Genomic DNA, 13,910 nt, shown 5'->3' on the forward strand with positions numbered 1-13,910 from the left:
TGCCCTGCCCCACCTGAGGGCTGGGGACTATAGACTCCTTTCCAGCTCTGCCCTACCTGGGAGCTAAAGACTCACAACCTGCTAGCTTCTTGTTTTGCCTTAGAAGAAGGTGCTGTGGCCTTCCTTGGAGCCTGGGCCTGAGGAAGGGTCACAATGCCCCTGCTAGGCTGAGTAGCCAGCCTACAATGGTCCATATTTAAAAACAAAACAAACAAACAAAAAAAAACTGGATGCCCCTGACCTGAACATAGGCCATGAAAATAGAAAGCTTCTCTGCAGTAGCCCTGAATGAGTCTCTTGCTTTATTGAAGAAGAACACACACTGTGTACTTCTCATTTAAAATTTGCACAGCTCTTTTATGTGGCTAGAGTAAAGTAATTCCCACTGCCCATATTTTAATTGAGCAATCAAGTAGTACATGGTCAGCCAAACTTCATCAAGGAGCCAGTTTGTGGTTATGTTCTTTTGAATATCTCTGAAGATTGTTAGGCCATCCTGAAACACAGACCATTAAGGTAAAATTAAGATAGGCACATATAATATTTATATCAAGGAATAGAACCCTAAGGATTTTATCATTGCAATCTATAATGGGAATAATTTCACTCTCCATCAGCCTAGATAGTATAAATTATTTTTTTGGCTGCTGCTATTAACACTCTTTGGAGAGGACTTAAAAATATAGATGTCATTATCTCAATTTTTTCCTTTTTTTAAATATTCCTTGTTTTAAACATGGATATAAAAATGCTTGTGAACCACTGATTTTGAGGACAACTCTTTACCTAAAAAAGTAAGACAATTTTATCTGACTCTATTAAGTTCTGTAAGGAACTGAACATAGACTGTTTCTCATCCTCTTGACTAAATAATATAAAACTAGAACAGAGCACATAACTTCAAAATGTTCATAGTGATCTATTTGAAGGGTTATAGCCTTTGGAAATTTCTGTAGATCTATAAAATTTTAGGGCCAAATTTTGCAGTGTTCTTAGACTTTCTATTATTTTACTTTTTAGAACTTCTCCTTTATCTTGTAATTATTTGCTAATCTCTCAAGTCCATTCTTTCATCATGTACATACACTTTTCATTTACCCCGTCCCCAAAACAAAATATATTGTATTTAAACAAAACAAAACAAAGAAACAAACAATGGTAGGGTTGGGAGTGGCCGGTGGGGGGGAAGTGGGTAACCCAATGGAACAGGTCCAGGGCAATGCTAGGTAAGGTAGTTAAAGTGTGAAATCCTTATTCAGCATTCATATTCAGCAAAGTGCTTAAGTTCCTTTGACTCCATTGAGCCTTAGGGCATGCTTATGGCACATAGGCAAATGTTTTGCTGAATTAGGTGGGGCTTTGAATTAAGTATCTCTGAAACCTTGAGCACAAAAGCAGGTTTGTCCCACAGAAAAGAGGAAAACCTGAAACAAAACAATACCTTCCAGGCTTCCTTCATATTATACAGAGAAGCACAATAAGGCTAAGTCCATACAAAAAATGATTTGTACATCACTCTTAAAAGTGTAAAAACTCTGTCCTATTCAACATCCGCAGCTCCTACTGCTTTCAATAGTCACTTCATAAGTTGAAATAAATAAATAAAATAGGTTTCTATCTACTTATCTCCTCAGAAAAGCTATTGCTGAGGTATAACTGGAACAATTGTCTGTTTGAATCAATGAGCCTTAGTCATGAATCATAGCAAAACTTCTCCCCAGAATGATTTTCTTCATTTCTCAGCTCACAGAAACTCAGCTAGTTTTAACATTTTAAATTTCTCATTTAAAAAAAAAGCCAAGAAATCTCCTGTCATGTCTCAATTCCTAAGTTAATGCTCCTATTTCACTGACTTGTGTGTTGCATCAGTTGCAATTTCAGATCACACAATCATAGAATCATAGAAGATTAGGGCTGGAAGGGACCTCAGGAGGTCATCTAGTCCAACCCTCTGCTCAAAGCAGGACCAACCCCAACTAAATCATCCCAGCAGGGCTTTGTCAAGCTGTTCTTTAAAAACCTCTAAGGATGGAGATTCCATCACCTCCCTAGGTAACCTATTCCAGTGCTTCACCACCTTGCAAGTGAAAAAGTTTTTCCTAATATCCAGCCTAGACCTTCCCCATGCTTCTTGTTCTATCATCTGCCACCACTGAAAACAGCCTAGTTCCATCCTCTTTGGAATCTCCTTTCAGGTAGTTGAAGGCTGCTATCAAATCCACCCCCCTCACTCTTCTCTTCTGCAAACTAAATAAGCCCCAGCCCCCTAATCATTTTCATTGCTCTCCACTGGAATTTCTTCAATTTGTCCACATCCTTCCTGTAGCGGGAAGCCCAAAACTGGATACAATACTCCAGATGCGGCCTCACAGTGACAAATAGAGGGGAATAATCACTTCCCTTGATCTGCTGGCAATGCTCCTACTAATGCAGCACAATATGTCATTAACCTTGTCAACAAGGGCACACTGACTCATATCCATCTTTTTGTCCACTGTAACCTCCAGGTCCTTTTCTGCAGAACTGCTGCTTAACCAGTCAGTCCCCAGCCTGTGGCAGTGCATGGGATTCTTCCGTCCTAAGTACAGGACTCTGCACTTGTCCTTGTTGAACCTCATTAGATTTATTTGGCCCAGTCCTCCAATTTGTCTAGGTCACTCTTCATCCTATGTCTACCCTCCAGGGTATCTACAACTCCATAGCTTAGTGTCATCCACAAACTTGCTGAGGGTGCAATCCATCCCATCATCCAGATCATGAATGCTGTTGAATAAAACTGATCCTTTCTTGAAAGGAGACTCAGATATCATCATGCACATTTAGTAGAGGAATGACTGATTTCATTGCATAAAATTATTATTGTAACAGTGACAGGACACATGACAGGTAATAGCTGAAAAAAAATTGTTGATTAAAAGATTCATGGAAAAGTCCATCTTCCGGGAAATGGACTGAATCTGTAAAACTAGGTTACATTAATGTATTCTTACTGTGACATTTGGCTTTAATTTTTGTTTACTTTTTCAATTTCAAATATCTAATGAGGTTTAATGGAATATACACCAAAGGGATGTCAGAGAATATATCCCATTCCCACACTTGCAGGTATGTGCTTTAGTGATAGTTAAAAGTAAGTCCTATACAGGCAATGTGACATCTTACAACAGTTAATTTTTATCACTCTTTGCCAAAAGGCCGAGAAGCGATTACACTACATTAGCAAAAAGTACATATAGGATAGAGGCCATAGATCTTTATTTTTATCACTGGAAACACAATGATATTTTCATTTTACATCATATAAATGAAGCAGTACTTTGACTGTGGAATTTTATAACTGACAAGTGTAGAATATGGATATTTGGATACTGTTTGTTGGTCTGGAAAATCAGAAACAGAAGGAAGCAGATGAGGAAAAAAGACATTTTTTTTTAAAAATGCAGGGCCATCATGCTATTCATTTCACTCAGACCCCACTGGCAGTATAAAGGAGTCACATTTATGATCACTTTGAAATTGTACAGTTTGGAGTAACATAAAGACACCTTGGTATAAATAAGAATCAAGGCTCAAAAGATTTTCTTCTATTTTATTTACAAATCATTTGTTGAAACATTAAAGAAATTTACAACAATGGGAGAACATGAATATCCATCTTTGATGATCTTTGGCTCATTTTATACTAGCATGGGTTATTTTGTTCAATGATCTTTGCAATGAAAGAGAACCACTTCAGCTGTACAATGCCTAACACAATGGGGTCCTAGTCCATGACTTGGTTTCTGGGGTTTTATGATAATACAAAAAACAACCAACAAGGTTAGTTGGATTTTTTTTTTTTTTTTTAGAATTTTCTTTTCACTAGATATTTAAAAGGGCTTGTGGTTTGCCAGACAGGGTTATGTACATGACAAATAAGACATACTTTTTACAGCTAGATCCTATCTGTCACCATTTAACATGACATGATCAGTATGTCAAACACAAGAGACATCTTCAGTCGTAGCTTACATGTCTACCTATTTTAGTTTTTGCGTAGAGCTTTTTAAATGCAGAATTATTCAAACTGGAGAATTATCATGGATACCTTTCTGTTTATTTTAATAGCTAATACTTTCATTTGGGAAAACAGCGACAAGAAGATTTCTATGTTCAAAATTTGTTCAAAAGTTTTGTCTTATCGTGAATAGTGTTTCTAAAGGTAATAAACTTGTTTAGCTAAAATGAATTGTATATAGGTATTGCAATGAATTTTAAATATATTTCTACCTAGCAGAATACTCAGATGGCAAATCCTCAGTCTCTTCAGAGAGAAGGTTAAGATGTGACTTGATTACAGCTTAGATTAGAAGTACCTGCATATGAGAAGTATTTCTGATAATAGAGGACTCTTTAATGTAGAGCACAAAAACAGAACAAGATCCAATGTTAGAGACCGAGGCTAGACAAATTCAGACTAGAAAAAAGGCTCACATTTTTAACAGGAAGAATAGGTAACCCTTGGGACAACTTACCTATGGATATTATGTACTGTCCATCACTTGAAGTCTTTAAATCAAGACTGAATGGATTTTTAAAAAGATATGCTCCATTCCAGCCATAAACTATGGGTTTGATGCAGGAATCACTTGGTGACATTCTATGTCCTTTGTTGGCCTTGAAACCTACAAAACTATGAATTCATGAACAGTCATCCAACTTAATATAACCATTTAAGATGATAGGCGCAAATGCTTCCGTCACTTTTGAAGAATAATTTCATTCAACTCTTTGACTCCATTGTTAGTGGTGCCATTGTTTCTAAGAGAAGAATTGGTCCTAACTGTTACTTCAGATAAAACATCTATTGAAATATACTTTAGATTTCTTATCCTTTGCCGCTTTACTTCTTTGTGATTTTTATAACATTTCTTATCATATACAGTATAGCATGTACAGTATCTTTGTAATAGCAATGCTTTAATTTAAGGTAAAATAAGGATGTTCATGTGATCACCAAGGTACAATATTGTATTCAGTAGCTTCTTTAGAACTCATTCTATGAGAGCGCAGCATGTTAGATGTTATAAAATGATGTTACAATGGAGGAAAGATATTTTTAAAATACATTTAGGATTTGCTGTTTCCAAGGTTTCAGGCAAGTCATTTAGTGTTCAAATTGTCCAACTGTGAGCAGCTGAAAAAGACCACCATTCATAGAATCATAGACTCATAGAATATTAGAGTTGGAAGGGATCTCAGGAGGTCATCTAGTCCAACCCCCTGCTCAAAGCAGGACTAACCTCAGCTATATCATCCCAGCCAGGGCTTTGTCAAGCCTCAGCTTAAAAACCTCTAAGGATGGAGATTCCACCACCTCCCTAGGTAACCCATTCCAGTGCTTCACCACCCTCCTAGTGAAAAACTTTTTCCTAATGTCCAACCTAGACTTCCGCCCTGCAACTTGAGACCATTGCTCCTTGTTCTGTCATCTGCCACCACCGAGAACAGCCTAGCCCCATCCTCCCTGGAACCCCCTTTCAGGTAGTTAAAGGCCACTATCAAATCCCCCCTCATTCTTCTCTTTTGCAGACTAAACAAGCCCAGTTCCCTCAGCCTCTCCTCATAAGTCCTGTGCTCCAGCCCCCTAATCATTTTTGTTGCCCTCCGCTGGACTCTCTCCAACTTGTCCACATCCTTTTTGTAGTGGGGGGCCCAAAACTGGACACAATACTCCAAATGCGGCCTCACCAATGCTGAATTGAGGGGAATAATCACTTCTCACAATCTGCTGGCAATGCTCCTACTAATGCAGCCCAATATGGTATTAGCCTTCTTGGCAACCAGGGCACACTGCCGACTCATATCCAGCTTCCTATCCACTGTAACCCCCAGGTCCTTTTCTTCAGAACTTCTGCCTAGCTCATCAGTCCCTAGCCTGTAGCTGTGTATGGGATTCTTCCGTCCAAAGTGCAGGACTCTGCACTTGTCCTTGTTGAACCTCATCAGATTTCTTTTGGCCCAATCCTCCAGTTGTTTAGGTCCTTCTGTATCCTATCCCTACCTTGCAGGCTATCTACCACTCCCCCCAGCTTAGTGTCATCCGCAAACTTGCTGAGGGTGCAATCTACCCCATCTTCCAGATCATTAATGAAGATGTTGAACAAAACCGGCCCCAGGACCGACCCCTGGGGAACTCCGCTTGTGACCGGTTGCCAGCTAGACATGGAGCCATTGATCACTACTCATTGAGCCCTATGCTGTAGCCAGTTCTCTATCCATTTTATAGTCCATTCTTCCAACCCATACTTCTTTAACTTGCTGATAAGATAACATTGCCAAAGGATAACAAATAAAACAATAATAAAGCATTTATATAGTGTTTTGCATCTATAAACATTAACTAATTAATGGTTAGAACAGGCCTGATGTCAATGCTGATAATCTGCCTATCTGGTCGTATAAACTTGTGAAAACATCTGTGTTATCAACCAGTTGAACCATCAAGCCTCCATGCATTAAATTCAGGAGATTGTCAAGGATTTGTTTAGTTAGACATCCCTCACCTTATAAGGAAGTGAAAAGCATATCTAAGAAATCCCATTCTATTGTGTTTTACAATGTCTACCCAGTGTAAAATTGATTCCTCCATGTATGCTGACTGTTGGCCACGTGACAAGCAGTGTTTATAAATAGATGCCCCTTCATGCATAGCTCTTGGAAACCAATGTATGATGGACTAGTATCAGAGAAAATGTTACACTATGCAACATGAAGGTTTATTAGTTGTGCACAATTCATTATGATTTCTTTAGGCAGACACACAGAGCCTAAGCATTAGAGCCATTTAGCACTCTAGCAATAGATTTAAATTAGGTCGGAGTATCTTTCCAGATAATTTGTAAACACTTTGTTAGGATTCAATCATGGTCATTGTCTGACTTTCATATTAAATATGTTTTATAAGAAAGTGCTTTTCCAATCACCAACCATATTTTAATGTTAAATATATTTAATAGATACTGCTTTTCTAGCCTGCAGCTTAAAATGTTCTGTTTTTTAAAGCTGAGAGGACTTTTTCTCCCAGACACAAGTTTTAAAATAAGTTAACTTTTTATTGATTCAAAATAAAAATACAGTGCAAGATTTCAGTGTTGCCACTATCTCGTTTTAAAATATCTGTTTTTTCCCAAGTGAACCCTGCTATGTAAGGTTGATGTAGCAGCAATACACTGTGTTCACATCCCCATTACAAAAAGGCATGAATTGGTATACAATAAAAACAATATTTAGGGTTTCATTTGCTTGTGTTTCCAGACAGCAGTTCAATCAAACAAAATAAAATGCTATCAAAAATGCATTTCATATTGTATTTGTATTCTATGATATACTTTTGGAAGAGAAGAATAGAATGTATGTCTCTGCATGATAACATAATCATACTTTAAATGCTCTTTTGAAAATGTCTTCAAATCACAAGATGATCTGTTCCACAAAAGCAGAGAATCTATTGTATCCCTCAGAAATTTGTCATTACAAAGGTCATAATATAAAAATGCAGAACATTAAAATATTAACTTGCTAAACCTTCCTGAGAATGCTTACAATGCAGGTCATGTATTTCTATCCCCCTCCAATTTCATACATCTAGCAAAAAGTTAACAATTCTACATGGATAGAATTTGTCTTTTTTTAAAAAAAAAACAACCCTTTGGTTCTATATTTTAAAAGCATTTTGCTGGGAAACAGTCACAGCTTCCTGAAAAGTGTCCAAAATATAGCTACAGTCATCTGGATTCTGTTCTGAAAAGGCTATAGTATTTCTTTCCTGACATTTTCAAAGTTCAGGTGATCCTGAGCGATGATTAAAGGTTATCTCTAGAGGATATTGGCAATGACAGTTTCACCATTTTGCTATAGTTCAGAGGTAACACACATACTCTATTTTCTTCCCCAATCCAACCCTCTTTCACAATTTAAAATTTTTCTTTTTTCTCTCTTTAGAGCTTGACTCTGGCTCTGAGCATGCTATCTCTATATGGAAAGCAGAACAAGTTGCCTTTTCCTAAGTCAGCTTCCATGCAACACTATGTCAATTGATTGGCATGAAATCTGAGCAATATGACACACACGCTGCTTGACAAGCACTTACCAAATTTGCCTGTGCTGTTTTTTGTCCTTTTGCTGAGCCAAATTCCATTCTGGTGATTACTTTTCACAGAACTTTTAACTATGTCTAGAAAAAAACAACTCAGTAATGCTCAAAGATTCCTGGCATTAACAGTTCTAAATGTGATGTAACAGTGTTGGTTCCTATAGCAATTGATCTTATGATTGTTACTCTTTGAAGGTTGAGTTCCAGAGGGGTAGCCATGTAAGTCTGTTTTTTTAGCAAAATAGCAAGTCCTGTGGCACCTTTAAAGACTAACATTTATTTGGGCAGAAACCGACTTCTTGCATCCGATGAAGTAGGTTTCTGCCCATGAAAATTTATGCCCAAATAAATTTGTTAGTCTTTACAGGTGCTACAGGACTCTCGCTGTCTTTGAAGGTTGTTTCAGGTTGTCTTTTTCCTGGTTCTGTATATTTGACATACAACCTATTCTGCAAATAAATGCCATTTTAGCCATTTTCATAGATTATAAACCCAGAAAGGACTATTATATATTCTAGTTTGACCTACTTTTTAACCCCAGCCAAAGAATTTCACCTGAATTTCAAAGAATTTACCTGTGAACAGAGGCTTTAATCAGACACATGTTATCAGACTATCTTCCAGAAAGGCATCTAGTCATATTTGAAGACATCAAGAGATGGAGAATCCACCACTTCCCTTTGTTCCCACCCGCACTGATAAGGTATGCTCTGTTTCTAAATTGAATTGGTCTCATGTTAACTTCCAGCCATTGGTTCTTGTTATGCCATCCTCCACTAGGTTATAGAGCCCTTTAGTACCTGGTACTTTCTCCCTGTGAAGGTGCTTTTACACAGTAATCAAGTCACCTCTTTATCTTCCTTTCAATAAGCTAAACAGATTGAGCTCCAAATCATTTTTGCAGGCTCTCCCTAGTGCAAATGGCATTATTTTGACTAACAATGGTAATACACCAAAGAGGGTGAGGAGAAGAAAGAATTGTCAGAGAGCCCTCTTTGAAGCATGCTAATCAATATTCCAGAGGGATCCTGGTAGATGACCTTAGCCCCCTCTGGTCAACTTACACATCAAAAATCATGGCTAATACTGTGGCTGATAAAAAACTTATTTTACCTGTATTTAAATGTTTTCTCAGAAAATAGGCAGCTGAATGGGTAGAGGTCTTCACAAGATTTATAAAATTTTGATTGTTTTTTTTCCCCTCCCCTATAAGAAGTATCCTATTCCCAACTTGGGCTCCCACATACAAGGTGCTGAGCACTCTAGCCCTACTCCAGCACAGTAGTTAAGTATGTACTTAATTTTAGGTAGATGAGTAGTCCACTAATTTCAGTGGGTTTTATAAGGTGAAATGCAGGATATTGGGAAGAGAAATTCTATTCCCCAACCTTAGATCAAGTCAGTCTTTAGCACAGCTATCACACAGCTACTACTTCAGTTTATGGGCAGGAACGGCAGCATAGATATGTAGGGTCAGTGGATTCATGAAACCTACCCCTTAGACACCTCCTAATGCCACTCTTCACAATCACATATGAAAAGCAGTTATAGAAGCATATTCCACAGAGCTCAGGGGGAGCTTCCAGTTCCAGTTGTGAAAGTTCATTGAAAATGAATAGGGCTGCATTGGACTACCTAAGAGCAGAATCTTGCCACTTATTTTCTAATCTGCCCTCTTGTGCTGAGTCTCTTGAATTTATAAAAACTTTTTTGGTTGTTGTGGGGAAGGTAGCCTTGAGAGATGAAGTTGTGATTGATGTCTGTAAGATCCTAAGCTGCTTTTTTCCATATTTTTATCCCAGCTGCCCTCTTTTGTGCTAGAATCTTTAAGGGTAGTTTGTATTACATTTTTTTTCTTTTGTATTTCTTTTCTTACCCCTGTAGTTCCACTCTCACTGAAATGCTGCAGGGGAAGAACTCCAGTGAGAAGATGACAATGGGTTTTTTGCTCTGAGATGAATTATGAAAAAGGATAAAACTGGCCTTAAAAAAGTGTCCAAATATGATTTTTCTCCATTTGTGTAAGTGAATTCTAATATATTAGTTTACAGGTCCCTCCCTCCTAAAATGAAAAGTAATGCTACCACCAGCAGGGTCTAATAAGAGAGAAAAACACTTCTTTAAAAGGATCTTTGGGCAGAATACAAAACCATTTGCATTCTCCTTCTAGCTGCACAGTGTGTGGAAATTCTGCCTGTATTAAGTCAATGACACAACTCCCACTGACTTAAATGGTCCATGATTTTACCCAATGTTTTGGGGAGCAAATCTACTGGAGGGAAAAAAAAAAAAAAACTATGGCAGGCCCCTCTGGAGGATGAAAAAGATTAAGTGGCTCCATGAGCCAGCCTTTTTCTGAAGTGTTGACGTGCTACCTTAGCTCCAGGAGGAAAGTGGTTAGGCCAAAGGTAGTGAGGAGAGAAGCACTAGCACATATGGTCCCCCAGAAAGCTTCACCCCAAACTTCAAGACTTCTTATGAAAGGGTAATGTTAACTGAGGCAGAATTAATTCTTTTTTCATGCTCTGTGACTGCGTTCAGTGGAGCGAGAGTGTAGCAGTAGTGGCAAAAGCCAGTGACAGCATGGTGTCTAATCTGGCTGCACTACAAGAGCTGCACAATAGGACACAGAATAGATTCCCTCTATGCAGCTTGTTGCCCAAATCCCAGGTCCACCATTTATTTTTGTACTCCCTGAGTTCTGTTGACTCGGAAAGAATTTCTGATCTCTCCTGAAATGGCCAAAAAAAAAAATTGTTTTTAAACTCTCCCTGTATTCTGGCACAGGAAGAAAGGATATGGATTTACAGTATTGCCAACACTATAAAAATGTATGGTTGCAGTGTTTTTACCAATAAGAGTGTCTACTTTTGAAATAGATAGCAATATATCAGATTGAAGAGTAATATTTTTATTCATTTTGATAAAATAGTTTCTGGAATTTGCAGGACTGAATTTTTCACTACCATTCTCCAGTATAAATATAATGCTTCCCATTTTAGCTTTGTGTGCACTCCTGTATACACTTTCAGGTGTAGTAAAACTACAAAGATGTGAATAGGCAGTCATTCAAGAAACCAAGCTATGTGTGAAACCAGGCATCATAACCTAGCTGTCATATTCTGAGTTGTCACACTTACATTATGATATATAACACTCCATGATTTCAATTTTATTTGTCATGCTAGTTTACAACATGAGAGGAAGTGTATGTTCCCCGTGGTTTAACATGACACTAAGCTCAAATTTAAGCTTACGAATGGAATTTTCAGTGTCATCTAGTTTGCATGGCTGTAAAGCTGCAGAATAGAAACATAATGTATTTATTGATATCTACATTAATCAACTATCAGGATTTATTACATAAGATTTATCATATTATTCATGCCTTCAGATCATCTGGGGACAGTTTTTCAAGAGCTCAGCTCCCATTGTCACCCAACATGCTGAGCTCTTTTGAAAAGTCAGTCACTTATTTTGCTCTCTAAATGGGAGCTGAGTCTTTCTGAAAAAAATGGGTTCCCCAGTTTTGTATCCTACCTCCCAGCTGGAAACTATACTTGAAAGTAAAGCCAGTGTAATTCTGTATGTGAGGAAACGCCCCTTCTACTCTCTGTAGTGAACAGTTTACACCTTGAAGAATGAGAATTGATTAGTTATTTTGGCTTGTTTGGCAGTATATAGGTTATAAATAATCACAAAATTATATAGCCCTTTTTAAAAATCCAGCTACAGTATTTCAGTGACCTCAGATGGCAATGAATTGAATCAGTTTCTATTATCTGTTTAGTTTATATGCCAAAAGCATTATAATAGATTAGAGTGACATGATTTTTTTTTCTCTGTATAAGCCTTTTAGTGACAAGGTTATTCCTCATTAGTCATGATCATCTAGATGTTTTATAGTTCTATTTTGAATTGTTTCCAGCAATTTGCCTTTCTGAAGTGCTTCTGCTATATAATTGACAGATCCTCAGTTGGTATGAAGCAGTGCAGTTTCATTTATTTCTATGGAGCTATTCTGATTTACACCAACTAATGGTGTGTGGCTCTGACTTCCTCTCCAGCACACAGATATATATCTGAACTAGACATCCAGAATATTTGCTATATATATTAAACATAATCCGGTGAGTCTTCCAATGGAAAATGCAAAATGCAGAGGGTTTTTTCCAGAACTTATGTTAAAAACTTGTCCATATGTTAAGACAACATTTCAGTAACATTGTTTATTGTAAATTTTCCTTATTAAAATGAACTTTGAAAATTTGCCAGTTACATAAAGTTTAAAGGAAAATATATAGAGTTCTTTCCTAAATATAATGAAAGCACAAAAGAGTAACATTTTCACTCAGTTATAATTATGCTATGATTTTGTTGCAGAACACATCCCTCTGGCCTAAATATGGAGTTTTACAGTTCCTCAAATGAAGTTTTTACAAGTTTACTTTATTTCTATGCTTTTAACCTTGTGATAGTGCTAAAACTAATTGTAAAGCCTCTAACTAGCAAAGGTGATGATGCTGATGAATAGAAGTTAGAGATAAGTGAAAAGGTGTGGAAAAGCAGTGTGTGTGTGTGTGTGGAGCAGCTATGGGAGATAGGGTTTCTATATAAATCCCCTTCTTTCTATGTGAATGTAAGGATAGAAAGAAAGGGAAAGCTTTTTAGAGAGTAAGAGGGCCTAAGTCTGATCTCACACTGGTGTAATTCTGAAGAAACTCAGTTGAAATCAATGGAGCCAGAAAAATGGGTAGCCATTAGCCAAAAGGGGGGGGGGGGGGAAGAAAGAAAGAAAGGCTTGTGGGCAGGGCCCATCTTTTTGTTGTGTATTTGCAAAATGTTTAGCATAATGGAATCCTGACCCATTCTTGGGATCCTAGGAGCTAACTCAATACAAATAATCATGCTAGTACTCACAATTAGACAGGGTGAATAATGGATTTTTCTTCTCACTGGTAATTCTGAAATAATAATTTTAAAAAATCATTTCACATCAAACCAAAGCCAAAATGTTTAAAAAAATTGAGTTGAACTAAACTGTTTCAATTCTGAAAACTCAATTTCTCTCTTTTTTAAAAAAATATTTAAACAAAATCAAAATCTTTCATTTTAAAAATGTCAAAGTGAAATTTTGATTTTTTGGGGAAATTTTTTAAGTTTGGTGAAATCTGCATGAATACAGTGAATATTTTGGTCCAAAATGTAACCCAACTCTACTCACAAGACACTTAATGCCTGATTCAGATCCCACGTATATCAGTATAAATTGTGAGGTAGCCACTGAAGTCAGAGGAGTTAGTCCAGTATATTACAGTGGAAGTAAATGAGATCAGAACTAGAGCACTGAGCTCCCTCTTTTCTGAAAACTTTTGAACCAGTGTCATTGCAGGACAAGAATTACAATGATTAGAGACAGGTGACCTCTTCCTGGAGTAGCATCTGTCATGAAATACTTAATGAGAATTGTCTCTCAAATTGTAGCTCAATAGAAGGATTGTAAAACAGAATTGAGTCTAGATATTTGGATGGTGGATTATGGTAAAATTTTGACAAAGGAGAGGTTGCAAAGTAAGTCACTCAAATTGAGAATTCTATGTGGGAAATGAAACTGTAGCGTTAGCTGCCACAGTATTGGCTGATTATTTGATTTAATGCTTAGCTGCAGCAATGAAGCAAAAGTGCTGTTGATACTAAACTAAAGATTAACAATCACTCAGAACTGCCATGAAAGCTAGAGTAAGAAAGTCTGTTCTTCACTCTTGTAGCTCATTTC

The 13,910-nt window shown here is 37.3% G+C and overlaps 1 long non-coding RNA gene across 1 annotated transcript; it reads right to left on the reverse strand.

Moving 5' to 3' along the window:
* Positions 1-293: 293 nt before the first annotated feature.
* LOC137149163 (uncharacterized) lies at positions 294-13,497 on the reverse strand. Its single transcript, XR_010918689.1, has 3 exons — positions 13,359-13,497; positions 13,055-13,098; positions 294-496 (listed from the first exon to the last, which is right to left on the reverse strand). It is a non-coding gene; the product is annotated as an uncharacterized lncRNA (long non-coding RNA).
* Between the last annotated feature and the right edge of the window lie 413 nt (positions 13,498-13,910).

This window comes from Emydura macquarii, unplaced genomic scaffold, assembly GCF_026122565.2.
Source record: "Emydura macquarii macquarii isolate MOO-44397 ecotype Brisbane River unplaced genomic scaffold, CSIRO-AGI_Emac_v2 contig_712, whole genome shotgun sequence".
In the NCBI taxonomy this organism is placed as follows: domain Eukaryota; kingdom Metazoa; phylum Chordata; order Testudines; family Chelidae; genus Emydura; species Emydura macquarii.